The sequence below is a fragment of the Dipteris shenzhenensis genome, chromosome 14 (genome assembly GCF_047967505.1).
Source record: "Dipteris shenzhenensis isolate YYH24624 ecotype China chromosome 14, Dip_SZ_1.0, whole genome shotgun sequence".
NCBI lineage: Eukaryota > Viridiplantae > Streptophyta > Polypodiopsida > Gleicheniales > Dipteridaceae > Dipteris > Dipteris shenzhenensis.
In genome coordinates, this window is record NC_141609.1 from 55,479,233 (window position 1) to 55,499,513 (window position 20,281).

The following is a 20,281-nucleotide window of genomic DNA, read 5'->3' on the forward strand; positions in this document are numbered from 1 at the left end:
TGTTGATTGTGATGTTTCCCCTGGCTTTGGATGCACTGAGATTGATCTTTGTTCCCTGGAAATAATCAATCCAACAAAGATGTATGAAGATTTATTGAACCGAGCTGTTGGAATTTGATCACATATGGGTTTCATTATGAGCTTTTACACCGGTCAAGGCTATGTCTTGCAGGAGAATGATGAAGTACAAGGATTGTAATCACTTTGATTCATTGAGGAGAGTGGTCTAATTGTGGGAGGATCTAGGTACTTATGTTTTGAAGAGTGGCTTGGAGCAAGCACACCGTTTGACCCCATGTAACTTTGGACTTTGTGGCTTGGAGCAAGCACACGGTTTGATCCCATGTAACTTTGGACTTTGCCAAGAACTCATTGGTTTATGATTGTTAGTTTTTTGTCATATATTTGAAGGTTAACACTGGATAGAAATTGGGTAGATATTGGCTTCCACCAAGGCATGCACTGTCAGCCATGCCTTGTTTCTTCCATAGTAGCCTTTGCCTCCATTGCTTCTTCTATGCGATGCATGTGGCTCATCTTGTTGTGGTATGACCCACATTTGTCAACATTTATTGATGTAGATGAGTATGAGAAACAATAACTTGGCTCTTTGAATCGTAAGTCATGTACGAATTTGCTAGATTGGTTTTTTCAAGGGCCTGAACATGCCTTTGGATTAGTTTTTTCTCTACATCTTTGAATTGTTCTTTGGGGATGTCCAACCACCATAAATGATTATTTTCTTTAAACTAATTTTGGTGTCCCACATATTCTAAAGCTTACAGACCTTTTTAATTTCCATGTGGGACAGTATAATTAATTTCCAAGATGTGCATTCTTTGCATTTCCAACGCATGGTGTTGGAAATTTTTTTGGGCTTGTGTGGTTGTTTTATTTTGATGTCTAGCATCAAGCTTAATCTTATGTTGGAAACACATGTAATTTTCCAAACTCTACTATTAAATAAGAAATAACATATGCAAAATAGAGTTCTATGCATAATAAGCATATATTTATTTTGACTTCTATATTAAGAATATAAATAGCTATATTGTGGCACATGACAATTTGTAGGGTAGCTCATCCTATTTGGAGATGCCACACGACACGCAAAATTTGTGCTATAGCTCTTCACTGTTTCTTCCAAGCCGTTAATAAAATTGGGGTTTGGTATGGTATACAAAGAGAGTGCTTGGCTCAAATGGTGTGTGGCCACTCAACATCTCACTCTTTTACTAAACCATGAAAGAGGCTTGCTAAGCCTTCATACAACAAGCAAGTAGAGTTGGTATTGACTCCAATGTGAGTGTTGAGGAACTTACATGTGAATAAAGCAAATTCTTTTAAAGAAGCTTCCTAAAGAAGACTACATTGAAGACACAATGTGTGTATTCACATGAACGTTCAAAAAGCTCAATAGCTCATAATAACAGCCATATTAAGGCCTTTGTAGCCTTCTCTCTAAAGCTCTTTGTGAGCTTCACAGTCTCACTCTCTCTAGAAGCTTCTGTCTATGTACTTAAAAGAGAGAAGGGAGAAGGAGAGCCTAATAATACCACGTAACAAAGATGGAGAGTGGAGGGATAGATAGTGTAAGAAGAACCACCACACGTCCATCTACAATATACATCTTTTAAGAACTGGAAAAGTATTTGTACATAAAGAAATAGGGCTAAATCCCTTATCCACCAACAGACCACTCTAGCCACATAATAATCAATGCAAAGAAATATATGTTAGTGCTTGGGGCCATAAAATTGATTACCCTAACATGTAATATAGAGGCATTGTATGGGCGGTACTGAATTCATTCTTTTTAAAGTGTAAATTCTATTTTAAAGACTTGTCGAGAGTAGAGGATTTTGTAAAGCAATAATTTCCATTGGAGGTTTTTCAATTACAAGTGAATTTAGACCTTACTTTTGATGGAAGGCAAACTATAAAACTAAATTATATATAACTTGAATAGACTTAGGGACAAACTGCAAAGGTCTTTACGTTTTCATTTTAAGTTCCATACTTGAGTTAATCAAAGACAAATTACAAAAAGTCTTTAAAAAAAAGGAGGGTTGATTTAAATTATGCAAGTTATCACCACCCCAAAATTTGGAGCTATTTTTTAAAATAATAAATTTAATGTCACAGAGTAAGCCTCATTTTATTATATTGTAAAGCAATAAGACTTGACTCTAAAGCACTAATACTTGCTTCAATGTCTTAATAAGGGACTTAAATGGATGTCTTAACATTGGTTAAACATAGAACGAATGAATTTTCCATCCACTTCTAATTCACGTTACCCAAGTAGTTTGCAAACTCTTTCCTACATTCATGTAGTTTTATGGATTGTAGAACCAAAACTTAATGAAGTTTTGTGGTGCCATTTGAGAGTACAATGACACATTTTTATACTCACCAATAGTTCAACATATCACAATATTGTTATCTTGAACGTCAATTAAAATGCTTTTCTAGGACCTAACAATGGTAAACGTAAGCTCTTTCTGCGTGCTAGGTTTTCATGACGATTTGGCCGCCATGGTAGACGTCTACTTGATTGTTATAAATATATCATTAAAATATTTTTCAATTACAACAATACTGCTCCATTGGGATGAAGGAACAATATTTGTGGGATCAAGCTATATATGAGTTCTATAAATATGAGGCAAGTGGCCTCAGCTAGTTCATATCTAGCTAGTCAATGTACATATTTTTTATGTCTATGCTTATACTTACAAGCTCAGGTTTATGTATGAATGCGTATGTGCTCATGCTCATGCTTAACGTCTTAGTTCATGTGCTTATGTGCTTATGTGTATGCGTAAATTATGTTCATGTGCTTATGGTCATGCTTAAATTCTTATGTTCATGTGCTTATGTGCTTATGTGTATACATATGTTCTTATGGTCATGCTTACATACTTATATGCTTATGAATGCGTATGCGTATATTTATAAGACGTTTATGTATGAATCCTTATACTATTGCCAGATCTAAAAACGTGTTTCAGACCTTGAAACATTTCAGCCAACCTAAAACGCATTTTAAGATCCTGAAATGCCACATTTTCGACAACACCCTCTGCCCCAAATTCACTAATTGTGCTGCCTACAATTTTAAGCCATTTTGACTTACTTTTTTGCCTCTTGTTACAAGCTTTTTCTCCTTCCACTCCCCTTCAGCCTCATACTCTTTCAATCCTTAGGATTTTCCACCCCTCCTTGAGCCTCATTCACTCCTTTGGACTCTTTCACTCCTACAGGCTACTTCATCCCTCTATCATCATTCACTTCCATTTAGCTCTTCTTTAACTTCTAGCTTTTAACTTGTTCTAAGTTCTAACTTCTAACTTCTATGTTCTAAGTGAGATTGTGGTAAGTATTATGCATATGTTTTAAGTTACAGGTAGGCTATAGGCAGTAGAATTCTACATGTGTGTGCGCTCAGCTCGAAACCTCTTTTTCTAATCCCCCTTGCTGATGTGGCATTTCCCCATTTCAGCCCTCCTAGAAATCTCGAAACATTTTTGTTTCTGTTTCTGTTTCCCATTTCCCCATTCCCGTTTCCCCTAACTATGAATCATAATGGTCCTATAGTTTTTCAGGCTCATGGGGATCCCTTGCCTTGTGAATAGGTATGATAGTGCTAATCTTATGTAAATTTCTATATAGGAAGTTATATTTCCTATATACACCACTCAATGCTATCCAGAAAATGTGGCTTTCTATATGGAGAATCAAGTGGATTTTATGTATCATATATAGGGAATGAGGTCTCTTCTAGAATTTTTATATGGAGAATTATTTGAAATTAGCAAGAATGTATCTTTTGTATGTGGTGATTGTAAGTAATGCTTTTAAATTAAAAATGAGCATATTTATAACAAGCTTGTATAATTGTAATTTTAATATGATATAGGCTAATTATATTTTATAAAATTTTAAAGCTTTCTTCTATATATCCAAAAAAATTTCAAAAGAATTTGAAATGAAGTTTTATGCATTTCTATAGGCACCATATAATAATGTCAATGTTGAATTGTCAAATGTAAATAATTTAAATCTCATATGTCATTTCAAATTGACGTTCAAATAAAAGTGTCAATTTAACGTAAATGCGCAATGTCAAGTTGATATTCAGACAAAAGTCTCAATTGTCTCATGTTTTTTAAGATAAAAGTATTTAACTCAAGGGAAAACCTTATCAATAAAGAATAAATAATTCCATGATTGTCCAAGAGTTGTCCATAGACACCAAGAAGCCTAGAGAGAGCATCTCCAAAATGTACACTTAGATGACGGTCTTGGATGCTAAGAGGTCTGTCCCACCTAATGATCCTGTCATGAAGGGGTGGCTCTTGAAGGCATTACCCATCCCCCATTGCAATTTGAGCATGCCTCACTGCAAGATTTCTTGAGGGAAGTGATAAATATGGAATAGTCTCAATCAAGTTCTGCACCATCACACCTTTTGACCACCAAGCCTCCAAGAGAGGAGGGATCATTAGAATGGTAGCATCTAAAGGAGTTGGAAGAAATCAAATAAGGGCTTAAAGAAAGAACAATGGTGGATGGACGTTGATCCTTTGAAACTCAGGTCAAAAGTGGTCTCTAGTGGACTGAGTGCAAAGGTTTTGGTCATGGTCACTGGGAATGTCCATCCAAGCATAAGGTACTGACTTCTATCTCCTTTTGTACATTTTGTAAAATTCATGAACATGATACCTCCAAATGTAGGTACCTTAAAAAAGGGTTAAGGAAACTTCTACTAGAGTATACTACTAGGGAAGCCCTAGTTGCTGTAGTCATTAGAGCTACATCGACCACTTCGAGCCCACCTCCAGCTCTGACCCTGTTTGAGGGATGATGCGATCACTTTTGGAGGTGTTACCGAAGGTCTAAGTCTACTGGTGCGAGATGTGAATTCTTTTTCGGCACTGGCAGATTCGGCGACTTTCATGGATGATGAGGAGTTTGTGCCCTCCACCTTAGGGGTCTCGGTCATTAGGATTCCTTCTGACAAGGCCTCCTCCCTTTCAGCAAGTGTGGGGATCCTTTCACCTGTTGAGTTTCCTGCCCTCAGTAAGAGTGTTTTGGCCCAAGGGAAGCTAGTCTCCTCTATTAGGTCGAGTAAGCCTTTCCATCCAGCATCCTCCTGTCGATGAGGATAGTCAGCTGGAATCAATAGCACCTCCAGTGACACCTGGATGAAGCTGTGCCTACGACGGTGTGGAACTTCGCCTAGGCTGCTCCCCGTTGCGACTAGCTCTTCCTCCTAGCTTGTCCTCCCTTCAGCCATCTAACTCATGCTTCCCCCTCAGCTCAGCCCCCAACCTCTAGCTGGTATTTTCTGCGGCCTCTACGTGCCTTGGAGGGACACGGTTTTCGCGACATTTTCTGGTTCCAATAGGCCGTACACAATTGGGTTGTACATCCATACAACAGGCCTATGTTTTCTGTATTCAGCTCATCTGATTAGCTTTTGCTGCTACCAGTCTTGCGCCTCTTCTGCAGATTATTAAGGCCAGGAAAGAGTGGTACACTAGGCTGTACTATACCGTATAGTACCGTACACTTTGCTGGCTGTAACCCGCGATGCCTAACAGCGCCCTATCTTACTTCATCTACAAGATCATCCACGAAAATAACAACTTGCGATGTTGAAGCGTTAGGAAGCTTTAACGGTAGCAGGCAGCATCTAAACATTTTAAAACATGGTTTTGATGGTTTAGTGTCTTTGATCCATTGTTTCGAAGCGTAGATATTTGTAAGACATGTTCTCGTCCGTTGTTGCACGAAAGGATTTTCAACGATTTTGGGATCATAACCGGTTCGAGATAGAATCTTTAAGAGGCACGATACATCAATTCGCGCCACACCACGTGGCGTGCATGCTACTGGTAAGTATGGGAGTTGACATAAAGCAACTTGCGATGGTGCTGGTGCGAGTGTGAAACAAGTATCGAGTCTTATGTTGCTCATCATTTGCACTCCGGGGTGGAGTTTACAAACAGCTCTGTTTCAAAAAACGTTTTTCAGCCCGTGTGTTGGACCCAGTGATTGAGACCACGATTTCCAAAACCGTCTGTCCCATTGCGTTCCGGACGCCCAAAAACCCCTACCTATCAGTTCTTATGCAATTCGGTGGAGGATTTTCAGAGTTATAGATCTCTGTGTATTCAATTTCGTCTCTCTATTATGCATTTTTCATTCTAAGATTTTGAACCTTAGATTTATGCCACATGGTAGTGGATAAGTGTTGACTCCCATTTCTCACTCATCGATTGGGATTTTGGAGTTCTGGCAGAAAAGAGATATTTGTAGATTTTCTTGCTGAGTCCGATTATGTAATGGCGCCCATGTTTTGAGGCATCTCAGGTTCTATTTTCAGTAGCGGTCATTACCGTGGGACTATGATTTCTTGAGCATACCTTATGCAGATCAATCTAGTTGCAGTGTGCGCTCATTCGTGGTGTGCATTGGGTTGCAGTGGATGATCTTAGGCCATTTGGATGCATTGCGGTCCTTATTGGATGCACTGATAGGCCCAAATTGCCTTGTGGGATGCTATTTTTATGGACGCTTTGCACATGGATGCTATTTTATGCTGAGGGACAGCTTTAACACATTGCAGGTGATGCACTGATAGTGCTATGCTCTCTTGGATGAGATATTATTGATGCATATGCTAGTGGACGGTGTTTATGCTTGAGTCATTTGGCACTTATTGGCATTTTGGATTGCCATTACAGTTGGCATTTTCTTTTGGGCCAGATTTGCTCATATGGATGCATAGTATATGCACCTGAGTCAGATGCATCTTTGATGCTTTGAGCTTTGAGTTTTGGTGATATTTCACTCTATTGTGGCATATACATTTGGGTGCACCTGGTATTTGGTGTGATTCTCTCTTGCAGGCACTAGCATTTAGGATTTTGTTTCATTTGCATCATGGCATCCTCTTCCATGTCTGAAAAGGAGTTTTTCAGCATTAAAAAGTTTGATGGGACAAACTTTTCTTTGTGGAAAGAATAAATAAGGGATGTGCTTATTCAAAAGAAGCAGATTAAACCCTTGGCAGGGATTGAAGCTAAGCCTGCAAATATGTCTGAGGATGATTGGAATGAGTTGGATGCATTAGCAAAGTCTACTATTAGACTTCATCTTGCAGAGTCAGTTTATTTCACAGTAGTAAATGAGCAGACTACGGAAGATTTGTGGAAGAAACTATGTGCCACTTATGAGAAGGAAACTGCCTTAATAAAGTTTACCTCATGAAGAGGTTGTTTGAGCTGCAGATGAAGGAAGGGGTCTCCATTGCTTCTCACTTGAATGAATTCAATATTATTTTCAGCCAGCTTCAGGCTCAGAAGATGAATTTTGATGTGGAGACTAAGGCAATATTTCTCTTATGTTCATTGCCATCCTCATGGGATACCTTCCGTACAGCTGTCAGTAACTCTACACTTGGTGGAGTACTAAAATTTGATGATGTTGTGGGTAGCTTGTTGGCCGAGGAGATTAGACGGAAGTCTATGGATGGCAACAAGCAGGATGCAGCCTTAAATGTGCAAAGGGGCAGATCACAGTTCAGGGGGAAGTCCCAAGAAAGAGGGAAGTCTTGTAGCAAATCCAGGGCACGGAACATTGAGTGTTACCATTGTGGCAAGAAGGGCCATATGAAAAAGGATTGCTACAAGCTAAAAAGAGAGCAAAAGCATAAGAAAAAGAATGCAAATTGGGGTGCAAATCAAAAGGAAGAGAGTCCAAGGGAGGAGAAAGGAAAAGTGAAGATCGAGGAGATTAATGCAGCCACACATGATAGTGACAATGACGTTCTCTTTATGTCTAGTTTATCTGTAGAGTTGCTTACCACTTCAAATGATGCATATTCCCAGGATTGGATTTTGGATTCTGGTGCTTCATTCCATGTCACTCCCCATAGGGAATGGTTCTCCACTTATGACAGTGGAAAGACAGGTTGTGTGCATCTTGGAAATGACTATGCATGTGACATAGTGGGAGCAGGTGACATAAAGTTTTCTTTTGCAAATGGGTCTGCATTTGTTTTAAAACATGTGAGACATGTGCCTAAGCTGACCAAGAGTCTTATTTCAGTGGGTCAGCTAGATGATGCTGGTTTTCACACCACTTTTGGCTTTCAGAGTTGGAAAATTCAGAAGGGCTCTATGCTTTGGGCCAGGGGTGCCAAGTGTGGGACTTTGTATCCCTTACATGTATCAGGGGTATTTGATCATGTTGTTGCAATAACCGAGAAGCCAAGCACTTCTTTGTGGCATTGCAGGTTGGGGCACATGAGCTAGAATGGAATGAAACTCATGTCGTTTGGGTTATGTACCACATTTGAGTTTCTCTGATTTTGAATTTTGTGAGCATTGTCTCTATGGGAAGCAGATTAAATCAGCCCATAAAAGAAGGGGAAAGAAAGAGTTTGAAAAGCTTGATTTGGTGCATTCAGACGTATGTGGTCCCATGCCTACACGGTCATTAGGCGGGGCTGAATACTATGTAACATTCATTGATGATGCAACTAGGAAAGTGTGGGCTTATGCTATAGCTCGGAAGAGTGATGTGTTCCAGGTATTTCAGAAATGGCTAGCCTTGGTTGAGAATCAGTCAGGTAGAACGCTTAAATGCCTACGGACTGACAATGGTGGAGAGTATCTCTCTCATGACTTTCAGCATTTCTGTGATACATGTGGGATTAAGAGGGAGCTCACATCCCCTCATACTCCACAGCAAAATCCAGTCGCAGAAAAGATGAATCGTACCATTCAAGAAAGGTTGCAATGCATGCTTTCCAATGCAAGTCTTTCTGGTGGTTTTTGGGATGAGGTAATGAAGACTGCATTGCATGTGATCAATAGATCACCTAGTAAGAGTTTGGATGGTGGTATTCCTGAAGAGGCATGGAGTGGCAAGAAGCCCTCTTACTCTCATTCGCGCATATTTGGGTGTGAGGCATATGCACATGTGCCAAAAGAGCTTCGAAAGAAGCTAGATTCTAAGTCTAGGAAATGCATCTTTCTAGGTTATGGTGAAAGTGGAGAGATGGGCTATCGTCTCTGGGATCCAGAAGCAAAGAAGATCATACGCAACCATGATGTAGTCTTCAATGAGAAGAAGATGCATAAGTCACCCATGAGGGATGTGGAAATGAGGAGAATCACTTTCTAGGATGTGAATCCATCTGCATATGTTGATAGATAGCAAGCTGTCCATGCACCAAATGTGCAAGAAATGGTACCACCAAGTACTCCCACAGGTATACAATCAAGGGTAGATGATGGATCATCTATTGGTGGAAATGATGAGCCAAATGTGGCTGATATGCAAATGGGACAGCAAGCTGAAATGCCCTTGAGAAGATCTTCTAGAGTGTCTAGACCGCCTGATAAGTTTATTCCAGGGGTAGACTATGTGATGCTTACTGATTGCAGGGAGCCTTCTTGCTACAAAGAGGCTATGATGCATGAGGATCAGCGCAAGTGGGAGTATGCTATGCAATCAGAGATAAGTTCACTTATGAAGAATAAGACTTGGGACTTGGTTTCTTTGCCACATGGAAAGAAAGCATTGCCATGCAAATGGGTCTACAAAATGAAGGTCACAGGTGATGATGTGCCTAGGTACAAGGCCCGTTTGGTTGCTAAAGGGTTCAAGCAAGAGAAGGGTGTGGACTTTGATGAGATATTCTCTCCAGTTGTGAAGATGACCACACTTAGATGCATGCTTGGACTAGTGGCATCAGAGGATATGGAGCTTATGCAAATGGATGTCAAGACAGCTTTCTTGCATGGGGATTTGCATGAGGAAATTTACATGGTGCAGCTAGAAGGCTTTGAAGAAAAGGACAAAGAGCATTTAGTTTGCAAGCTAAAGAAGAGTCTCTATGGTCTTAAGCAAGCACCTAGAGAATGGTATCAGAAGTTTGATGCTTTCATTCGGTCCCAGGGTTTTAGGAGTGAAATTGATCACTACCTCTACACTAAAAGGACTAAGGATAATAGCCTGATAATCTTGGCACTATATGTGGATGATATGCTATTGGCTAGCAAGAATACTTATGAGCTAGATGCATTAAAGGCCAAGTTGCATGAGGCCTTTGATATGAAGGATTTGGGATTTGCAGGTCATATTCTTGGTATGCGCATCACACGTGATCGGAGTAGGAAACTCCTTTGGCTTTCACAAAAAGAGTATGTTACAAAAGTATTGCAGCATTTCAATATGGAGGGGGGGAAGGTAGTGAGTACTCCATTGCCTCCATATGTGAAACTGAGTCATACAGATAGTCCCAAATCAGATGAGGAAAGGGCCATGATGGCCAAGGTTCCTTATGCATCAGCAGTTTGGAGTCTTATGTATGCTATGATAGCTACTAGACCAGACATTGCATTTGTAGTGGGAGTTGTTAGCCGATATATGGCTAATCCAAGAAAGAGGCATTGGGAGGCAGTTAAGTGCATCATGAGGTACATGAAGGGTACCACGGAGATGTGCATCTGTTTTGGTAAAGGAGACATGCATGTACTCGGGTATACAGATTCAGACTATGCAGGGCATGTGGATAGTAGGAGATCCACTTCTGGATATGTTTTCACCTTTGCAGGTGGTGCAGTGTCGTGGATGTCTCGCGCATAGAAGTGCGTTGCTTTGTCTACCACAAAGGCTGAGTATGTTGTAGCCACAGAGGGTTGCAAGGAGGCTATATGGCTTGATTGGCTAGTGGGAGATTTGGGGATTCATACAGGTGTACCGACATTGCATAGTGATTCCATGAGTGCTATTCAACTAGCACAGAATCCGGTCTTTCATGCAAAGACCAAACACATTGAGGTCAGGTACCATTTCATCAGGGAGGTACTTGAGGACAAGTGCATAGAGCTTGTCAAGGTTCATACAGATGATAACCCTGCAGATATGCTGACGAAGAGTCTACCTAGTCAACGGTTTGAGTATTGTCATGTATTGATGAGCATTGGATAGTATGCTCACTGGTTGTTCTCCCTTGTAGATGATGTGCATCTTGCGCTCTGCTACTCCATTTTGCTATGATGTATGTGGCGGGGGTTTCTGCCTCTTGATCCTGTGACTTTTGCAGTAACTTTTGAATTCACTTGATGTGAACTCTCCACCTCTGTCTGATCTCAACTTCTTCACCTTCCTCCCCATTTCTTTCTCGACCATTACATACCATTCTTTGAACTTACTAAAAGCCTCATCTTTAGTCTTCAGGAAGTATATCCATATCCTTCTACTGTAGTTGTTGATCAGCGTCATGTAGTAGGAACCACCCAAAGCTTCCATCTCCATCTTTTCGCATAGGTCCGTGTGAACGAGCTCTAGAGGAGCCTTTGGCCTGTTGGCCTCTTTAGGAAAGGGCTGCCAATGCTGCTTGCCCATCATGCAGGCTTCACATACATCGGGCAGATCTGTAATTTCTAGTAGGCCTGTAATCATTCCACTTTTATGCATCGCCTTTAAAGAACTAAGGTTTAGATGACCAAACCTCTCATGCCACAGCTTAGTGTTGCTCACATCGGCTCAAGCACTGAAAGTTGAGAGTTCATAGATGTTGTTGCACCGTGTACCTTTACCAATGACCTTCCCTTGAAGATCCAAAATCTGTGCACCATTTTTATCGAAGTGAACTTTGAGGTCCCGATTCGTGATTGTAGAAATAGACAACAAGTTCCTCTTGATATCTGGCACATAAAGAACATCGAATAACTGTTTTACAACTCCATTTGACTTGAGAGCAATCATACCTTTTCCTTTTGCTGGACATTTTGCATCACTGCCGACTGCTACCAGGATGTCATTCCCTACCTGATGTAAAGAGGTATACCAATCCTTCTGACTAGTCATGTGGCACGATGCACCACTATTAATAATCCAAGGTTCATCCACAGGTACATGAACTGCCTCCGTGCAAATCTCCTCAATTGCTATGAACAGCTCTACTGGTACTGCCTGTATGGTGTTGCTGTCCAGACTCTTTCTTTACTCCGTTCTTCTCATTTGCAATCTTCTTCCGGCACTCATTCTGCTTGTGCCCTGCTTTGTGGCAATAGGAGCACTTGATCTTTTTCTTTCTCTTTTTATCATTAGAAGAAGATGGGTTACCAGAGTCCTTACCCTTAACTTTCTTTGATCCAGCCGAGAAAGCCGAATCTTCTCCAGTCCTCGTCTTTTGACGCATCTCCTCCTCCAAAAGCATCGCACTAAAATCCTCAAAGTTGAGGGGCGGATTTCTGTTCTGCATATTCAATGTCGTAACAAGACCATTGTACTTTGGTGGGAGAATCCGTATGCACCTTCATGCTAGATTCTCGCTGGTGATGGTAATGCGAATCGTAGTCATCTGATCGCGCAGATTCTTCACCCTGGTGATGAACTTCTCTACCGTTTCAGACTCAGATAGTTTCTTGTTTGCGAGTTGAGTCTCAAGATTCTGAATCCTGTCTAATTCGTGGTCTCGTATTGATTTTTCAAGACCGTCCATGCTTCCTCCGCTGTGGTGACATGTTGAATTAATGCCATGACAGAATCACTTACACTGGAGACAATAGAACATAGCGCATCTGCATTTCTTCTTATCCATGCGAGAATCTGATCCATAGTTGGTACTATCTGTTGTCCTGCATTGGCTAGATCCAGTCTCGCAACCGGCTTCACATCCACCCTAGTAGTAGTATCCCAAATCTCGTATGCGCTTAGGATGGTCTTCATCTTGAACTTCCAGAGTGGATAGTTAGTGCCGTCCAACTTTTCGTTTTCGCCGAACTATGGGGTTCGCAGTCTTGCGGGCTGGGCCATCTCTTACAATCTGCTCGCAAATAAAAACACACTACCAAATCTTCTTGCTAGAGCCCAAGCTCTGATACCATGTAAAAAAACAATACAACGTCTATGCTCAACAGATAACAGGATCTCGTATGCAAGAGAGAAAAGTAGATAGTATGGAGAATCAAAAATTTGATTACTGTAAAACTGATACAATAGATGCCGTTGCCTCCCAACCGTGTGCTCCTGTGTGAGAAGCTTCGATGGCATGCTGGAAATAGTAGAGGACGGAGGCTGGATGCTAAGGAATCAGGGTTGCTATAGCCAGTGATAAATATGGGCTTCACGGGCTTGCTCTTATATAGCCACCAGTCGTAGTCAGTTAGACCCAATTGGGAGACCAACCCAGTCGGCCCAAAATGGCTGACTGGAGGTCGGTCTTGAAATAGGCCACCAACCACACGTTAGAGCTGTGGCACAAAATAGAGCAACTAACCAGGATCATTTGGGGCTCCAAACGGGCCCCGCAACCCGAGAGTGGGCTGCCCCAGGAAATGCTCCGTCTACCCTCAGTGCAGTCTGTCATGGGATGCCTTCCTGCACTTGCATGTAGCCTAGTTGGCAATGTGCCAACTCTATCTAAAGCCATCTAGCCATCAGGCCACACATGGCCCCCATCTAGTGTCTAAACCAGGACCTACCAGAACATCTTGCACTTTTTGTTTGTTTCACCCTTGCACCACCACCACTGCACTGATGCTTATGAGTATTTCATTAGTAGTTTTGCATCTCACACTAGTGGCGTTAGGCCTTTGGTAACACTTCTTGAAGAGATCGGATCTCCCCACATATAGGAGTCATCCATCAAGATCCACCTCAAGTTTGAGCTTCTTCCTTTGTCTCTATTTCCATAAGTAAAATTCCTTGGTCTTTCAAGGTTTTCTCTTTAAGCTGAAGTGGCCTCCAATTGGTCATCCCACTGTGTTGATTGCCACATACAATTCTCCACCTATTTGGCCATCTTTTCCACCTTCAATGGTCTATGGGTTGGACACATCAATTGGAGGGGCAATTTTTTTTCTGTTGTGTGGAGAATCTATGCATGTTTCTATCCTTTTTAGGAATGTAAAGATAAGGAAAACAAAGGGCATATTTCCCCAAAACAAAGTGGCACTAATGGGCTACAATTGGGATATTAGTGCGCATTACATGTGGTTGCATCACATGTTCTTGCATACTAGGCTACGTGCAAGAGGTGGAGATAAAGAATACGTGAGAATGAGATGTTTTGGATTCTACAAGGTCTGAGAACTTTAACATTGCCTAATTGTGAACGGTTTTACCATCATGAGACAAAGCATTGACTACTAGACCAAATATAGGGATAGACCCACAAAGCCAGACAAGATTCTTTTTTTTTTCCGAGATAGATTCTCGTAAATCCTAGTATTTCATTTTTGTTTTTAAGAATCCTATTAAATTTTTTAAATTGTTTCTTAAGTTATTCATTTAAATCCATGAAAAAGCACTTAAAATTCAATGGAAAGAACAATGACACTCACAATATGCACAAATTTTAAACGTTTAAATAGAGAAAAGACATGGAAAACTCTTTCGTATTCCAAATAATAACAATAGCTATGCTTGCAATTTTACATTATCATATGTTTATAAGAAATATTGCTCTAGATGAGTCTTTGTACAATGGAGTTTGTCACTTGTAGTGATGAGTACTACCCACTACCTTTTCAATGATTGAATTCTGCCTTTACAATGATTGAAGTACAAATGGAAGATCCTGACATTTGTGCATTTGAAGATTTGATTCGCTCGTCATATTATTCATCATTATCTCACCACTTGCTGCTTGGGTGCCATCTATATTGACTCTCATCTAACCACCACCACCGTCTCTCATCTTTATTGATGATTGAATGATGTGACTAACTTAAGGTGCTTGGTGCTAACCTGTCCCTATGTAGTTCTCGGTGAAGATGCTCACTCTTATAATCTTAAATATGACATGCTTGAGTGATAGAACAGATGAAGACATTAACCACAAAGTTTGGTTTTAGTTGTTTACAGGAGAGCCATATGATGATGAAAGAATTTGAGTTCACACACACTTAGGAAAGTAATACCGATTGCAAGACATCATAAAGGACAAGAGCCTATAATCTAAGGAAATCATCTTATATTGATCTTCTGCTTACAACCAAGCCACCTCAGCTTGCAATGAACACTTAGTAAGCTTCCTAACTTGGCAAGCTCAAGTGAGAGGGAGAGAACTTGGCGCACTAATCTCTTATTCTCCACCTCTCCCTATTACAACCACTTTCTACGAACTACATCAAAATCGCCTTCCCAAAGACATCGCGCTCGATGCACCACACTACTACTGGTTGATTTTTACAATCTCCTGCACCTTCAACTGCAAACGATGCTTGATCCAAAATCTTCCACCTCTTTTGAGCAAGTACGCACTCGCTAACTGCACTTAGACGTCACCTTAGCTATCCATGTCCTCATGAATTGGTAAGAATCAGCCAATAAATACACTTGGACCCTACCCATGTTAGCCTTTCATGAGGACTAACATTTCCCCTCGGGTATCCTTGAGCCATGTCCTCATGCACTGGTAGGAATCAACCACCACCACTGCTTCAATGTTGAGGCTCCTACATAAAAACTACAAGGGCACCATGAAGGATGGCATCATCATTGGGGTGATGGATTGGGGCGAGTTGGCAGATTGGAGGTGCCAGCTTCATCTACAAGTGGGGGTTAAGGAGGAGAAGCTGGAGGCTCGGAGCCAAAACATTGCCCATAGGGAGGCCATGGGTATAGCGAACTAATGTTGACAGGGGGCCTCTTCGAGTTGGTGAGCCAGTCTTGGCAGTCTACATCTCGGCCACTAGATCTCATGCAGATCGGTGACGTCCACCACTGCCGTCTCAAAATTGGTCGTGTAGCAACGAACCAGGTTCACTTTCTCCTACCACTTGGTCAACAGATCCTTACATAGGTCTCGAATGTTATTCCTCATTGCTGCTACCTCGGTGACTATTCAACTTCTCGAGCTCCCACAAAATCTTTGAATACTAAGAAGGAAGCTTCAGCATCATCAGTTTAGGGAGCTGGCAGATCGAGTAGCCCGTCGCTTAGCCTTAAAAATATTATGGTGTCGCATGGCTCGCTTTCTACAATATGGTTAAAGGCCTTTATGGCCCTATCATATACGGAGATAATGGGTTGCATCAGCCCAAGTACACCTTGATGCATAGACTATGGGGGAGTAGTGAACTCAACTCTTCAATCTACCACCATCATGCATGATATTTGGCAGGTATCTCCTTCTAGTTGGCTACTCAGTGCAAAACTTTGGTAACTAGCATAGCCTTGGGAAGATTTTGCCTTGGAAAAATTGGCTCAGCATCTAAAACTTGGTAAGATATCTGGATCCCCATGTCACATGTGTCCGCCAAAATTGGAACTTGTACTATGGCATCTGCAAAATTGCAGCAAGTCTAGGTGGCCATACTTCTGTACTTCACTCGGCCCACTGGAGCAAGCAAGAGCAATGCTTGGGGCATTACTTCTTCCACTGCCTTAAAGCCTAAGTTACCTTCCCCTTCAACAAGCTTTGATCCAAAGGTACCTATCTAAGTGTTAGCTTCTTGTATCATAGCTTTCACATGACTAAGTGTGTCCTCAAAAGCTTCCTCTTTCTGTCGCTTGAAATCCTTGAGCAAGTCATCATTATCAATGTCTCCATCTCAACACTCTCCTCAGATCAGAATCCATGCAATCCTTGGCCTTTGTGACACCATCTCAAAATTTCTTTGTCCAACACACCTACTGTCCACAAAACCTTGTTGTATTTTTTTCAAGCTTGATGTCCACGTACATGTGCCTGTGCAACATTAGATTTATAAACTCTCTCTCTCTCTCTCACATCAACTCTTTCACTTTAGCGATGACCATTGTCAGGAAGACTTACTTGTTTTCCACATGGAGGGGGTAGTAGCACTGTAGACTACTTTCCCCGATCTTTGTAACATGGGTACATGACTCCATACTCCCTCCCCCCCTCTTGGCACTAACCACTCATACTTGTCCTTTACTATCTCGAATTCACTATCAAACATAGTACGTGGTCCTCTTTCCCCCACCCAAGTCCAAGTACACATCGATAATGCCCTTGATGCAATATACATGAGCCACTTATCCTGCGGGCTGGTGACACCCTTTGGAGATGATGCAAGCCTCACTCGTACTTCAGACATACTAGTATCAATGATACCATGATGCTGCCACCAAATCATTCCCCATGGCTAGGTCCATAGCTTTCCCTTCAGCTGGGAAGATGCCACAAAACCCATGGTATGACGATGAGTGCTAAGAGATGAGATCTCACCTCATCGTCCTGTTGTAGCCAAAATAAATCTAAGTATTCTATGCTTGGTAAATTTTGTTGTCCTTTTAGATATTTGACAAGAGATTCATTTGAATAAATTATGTCAATACTTTTATTTGACTTCATTGGGTGTTTTTTCATCATACTTCTAACACGAGAAATGAATGCCTGCAATACTTTTATTTCACCTATGTCTAGTGCTTTATTTTCTGCAAGAAAAAAATTATTTTATTACAATGGTGTTATCTTTTCCAACCAATAAAGCATATGGATGACTCCATAAGTCATCTCCATCTATTGAGTAGTGCTTCCATTGGATCATTGGAGTGTTATTATGCATGCTAAACCTATAGTAATGTGGATTTGTATGACCTATTAGTGCATCATCTCCTTTTTTATAATGTGGCTTAATGAATCTCCTCCAGTCTACCATCATGTGTTCTTAACATAGCTACTTTTGATTCCTCCTTTCGAGAGGCACCAAAATTTTTCCCGATTCGGGCTAGCATGTTCTCCATATTCAAAATATCTCTTGTTGAGATATGGTGCTATGAGCACATAGATTAAAGGCTAAGGCATGGTATAGGAAAGAGTTAAAGTAGCCACCCTAGGATGTGGCCTACATGATGTGAAGATGTGGATCAAGGATATCCATAAGGAGAGATGTGGATCAGAGGATCCTACAAGTGTTGACTATTCTAAGGGCACTCTCTATATAGGAGGCCTATCATGTATTGTTGATATAGCACATTGGAATAGATTGAGTGTTTTGTACTTCCTGTCTCTCTTCCCATGGCTTTCCGTACTTGGTTTGATCCTTTGTGATCTTTATGCTCATTAAGTGATAGATTAGGCTAGTACGATCCGCACTTTGACATGATATCACAGCATAGGTTTAGCTCATTAGTAGTTCACTAGGATTGCTCCCATTCCTAGATTAGTTTTAGAATATAAGATTAGTTTTAGATCTAAGAGTTCTTCATTTAGAGAGTTCAGTTCATTGTGAGCTTGAGTGTAAGAAAATAATACAACGTCTGTGCTCAACAGATAACAGGATCTCGTATGCAAGAGAGAAAAGCAGATGTACTCACACTATACTTAGCAAGGTACTGTGTGCTTAGGTGGCACTATGCCATGTGGTAGTCTTTTAACCCAACTCAATTAACCCAAGGTTAAGCAAACTTAACTATGGTCCAAGCACTGAACCTAACCCCACTAACTTAACCACCCCTAACCATGGCTTAGTGTGGGTTGACTTGACTAGTTCTATCTACCATGTGTCACTCAATGGTGACCTTAGTAAGAGAACCTTGAAAAAAACTCCGAAGCTTTAAACTGTCGCCGTGTCGACATTCCATCGGTGAGGCTTGTTGTAAATGTATGCATCGTTTTCAACGTCACTGTAGGCTTGCTCAAAGTTGTGGAGTCATGCAAAGCTCTAGAGTCATGGATTCTTATATTATAGAGGCTGGCCATTGAGGACGTATGCCTTTTGAGAACTGCTCACTAGGTCGAGGCGCTGAGGGCTATGGGCTAGAGAAGCAGTAGGTAGGCAGTCACTTTGTGGGAGCAGATATTCGTGGCTTTGAGTTTGCTGTGTTGACTGCATTGGCTTATGCAACGATGGAGCTTAGTTGGACTGCATTGAAGGAGTTTGGAGCTGCTCGCATTGAAGGTGTTTGCTACTATAGTCACGTAGAAGTGCATCATTGTATGGAATCTGCTTCAGGAGGTTGGAGATCTGCATAGATTTGGGTTAAAAATCCCACCCAAAATTTAGGGCTTTGGCATTAGGGTTTCTCCGTTGTATGCCTTTGTGGTCAGGGTTTCATTTGCAGGAACTCGGGCTCAGTTTGAGTCGGCATTTTGGAGCTTTGCAACAGATAATTCTTGTTTGTAGGCAGATTCTAGTGCATTTGCTTGGTTATTTTTTTGGGGCTCCAGGAGGTTGTACAAGATTTGCTTCACCGTATCTAGGAGGCCCACAGATTTTGGATCTTCACGGGAAGGTCCTTGGTAAAGGTACACGGTGCAACAACATCTACGAACTCCCAGCTTTAAGTGCTCGAGCCACATGTTGAAGATATACAACATTGTTTGTTACAAAATTATCCTTTCGAAAAGGGTGATACAAAATCGCTCAAATAAGCCGATATATAAAAGCATATACATGGCGAAGTATATGCAAACTACTACTACTACTACTACTACTACTACTGCTCATCCAAATCATCGTCGTCATCCTCATCCTCATCTTGCTGGCCTAATCCTTGGCTCTCGTGAGCTGCGCCTGATCCTTGGTCCTTGTCGAAGCCATGTAAGCCTAATCCCTCATCATCATCGCTCACCTCTACTGATGGGATGCTTGAGCTTTGATTAGGCCTTGAGCTTGTGCACTTATTGAAGTTTCTCATAAGATGTGCTAGAGTGAGAGAATGACTTGTCCTCAACTGTAATGTATTGAGAAGCATAAGCCTTGCCACCTTTAGCCCACACATTTGTAAGCCTGACCACCTAAGAGTAGCTATGAAAGCACCCAGGGGAGGTATTGACACGTAAAAGCCACACTTGACCACCTTATGTAGCAAGGTATGCACTAAGGGGAGGTGATGGAATGTAAACTCACATCTGACCACCTTGCGGTAGCCAATGGATCATGGCACCAAGGGGAGGTGTTGAGATATGGTGCCATGAGCACATAGATCAAAGGCTAAGGTATGGTATAGAAAAGAATTAAAGTAGCCACCCTAGGATGTGGCCTACATGATGTGAATATGTGCATCAAGGATATCCACAAGGAGAGGTGTGGATTAGAGGATCCCACAAGTGTTGACTATTCTAAGGGCACTCTCTATATAAGAGGCCTATCATGTATTGTTAATATAGCACATTGGAATAGATTGAGTGTTTCATACTTCCTGTCTCTCTTCCCATGGATTTCCGTACTTGGTTTGATCCTCCGTGTTGATATAGCACATTGGAATAGATTGAGTGTTTCATACTTCCTGTCTCTCTTCCCATGGATTTTCGTACATCTTTTTCTCATCGTTG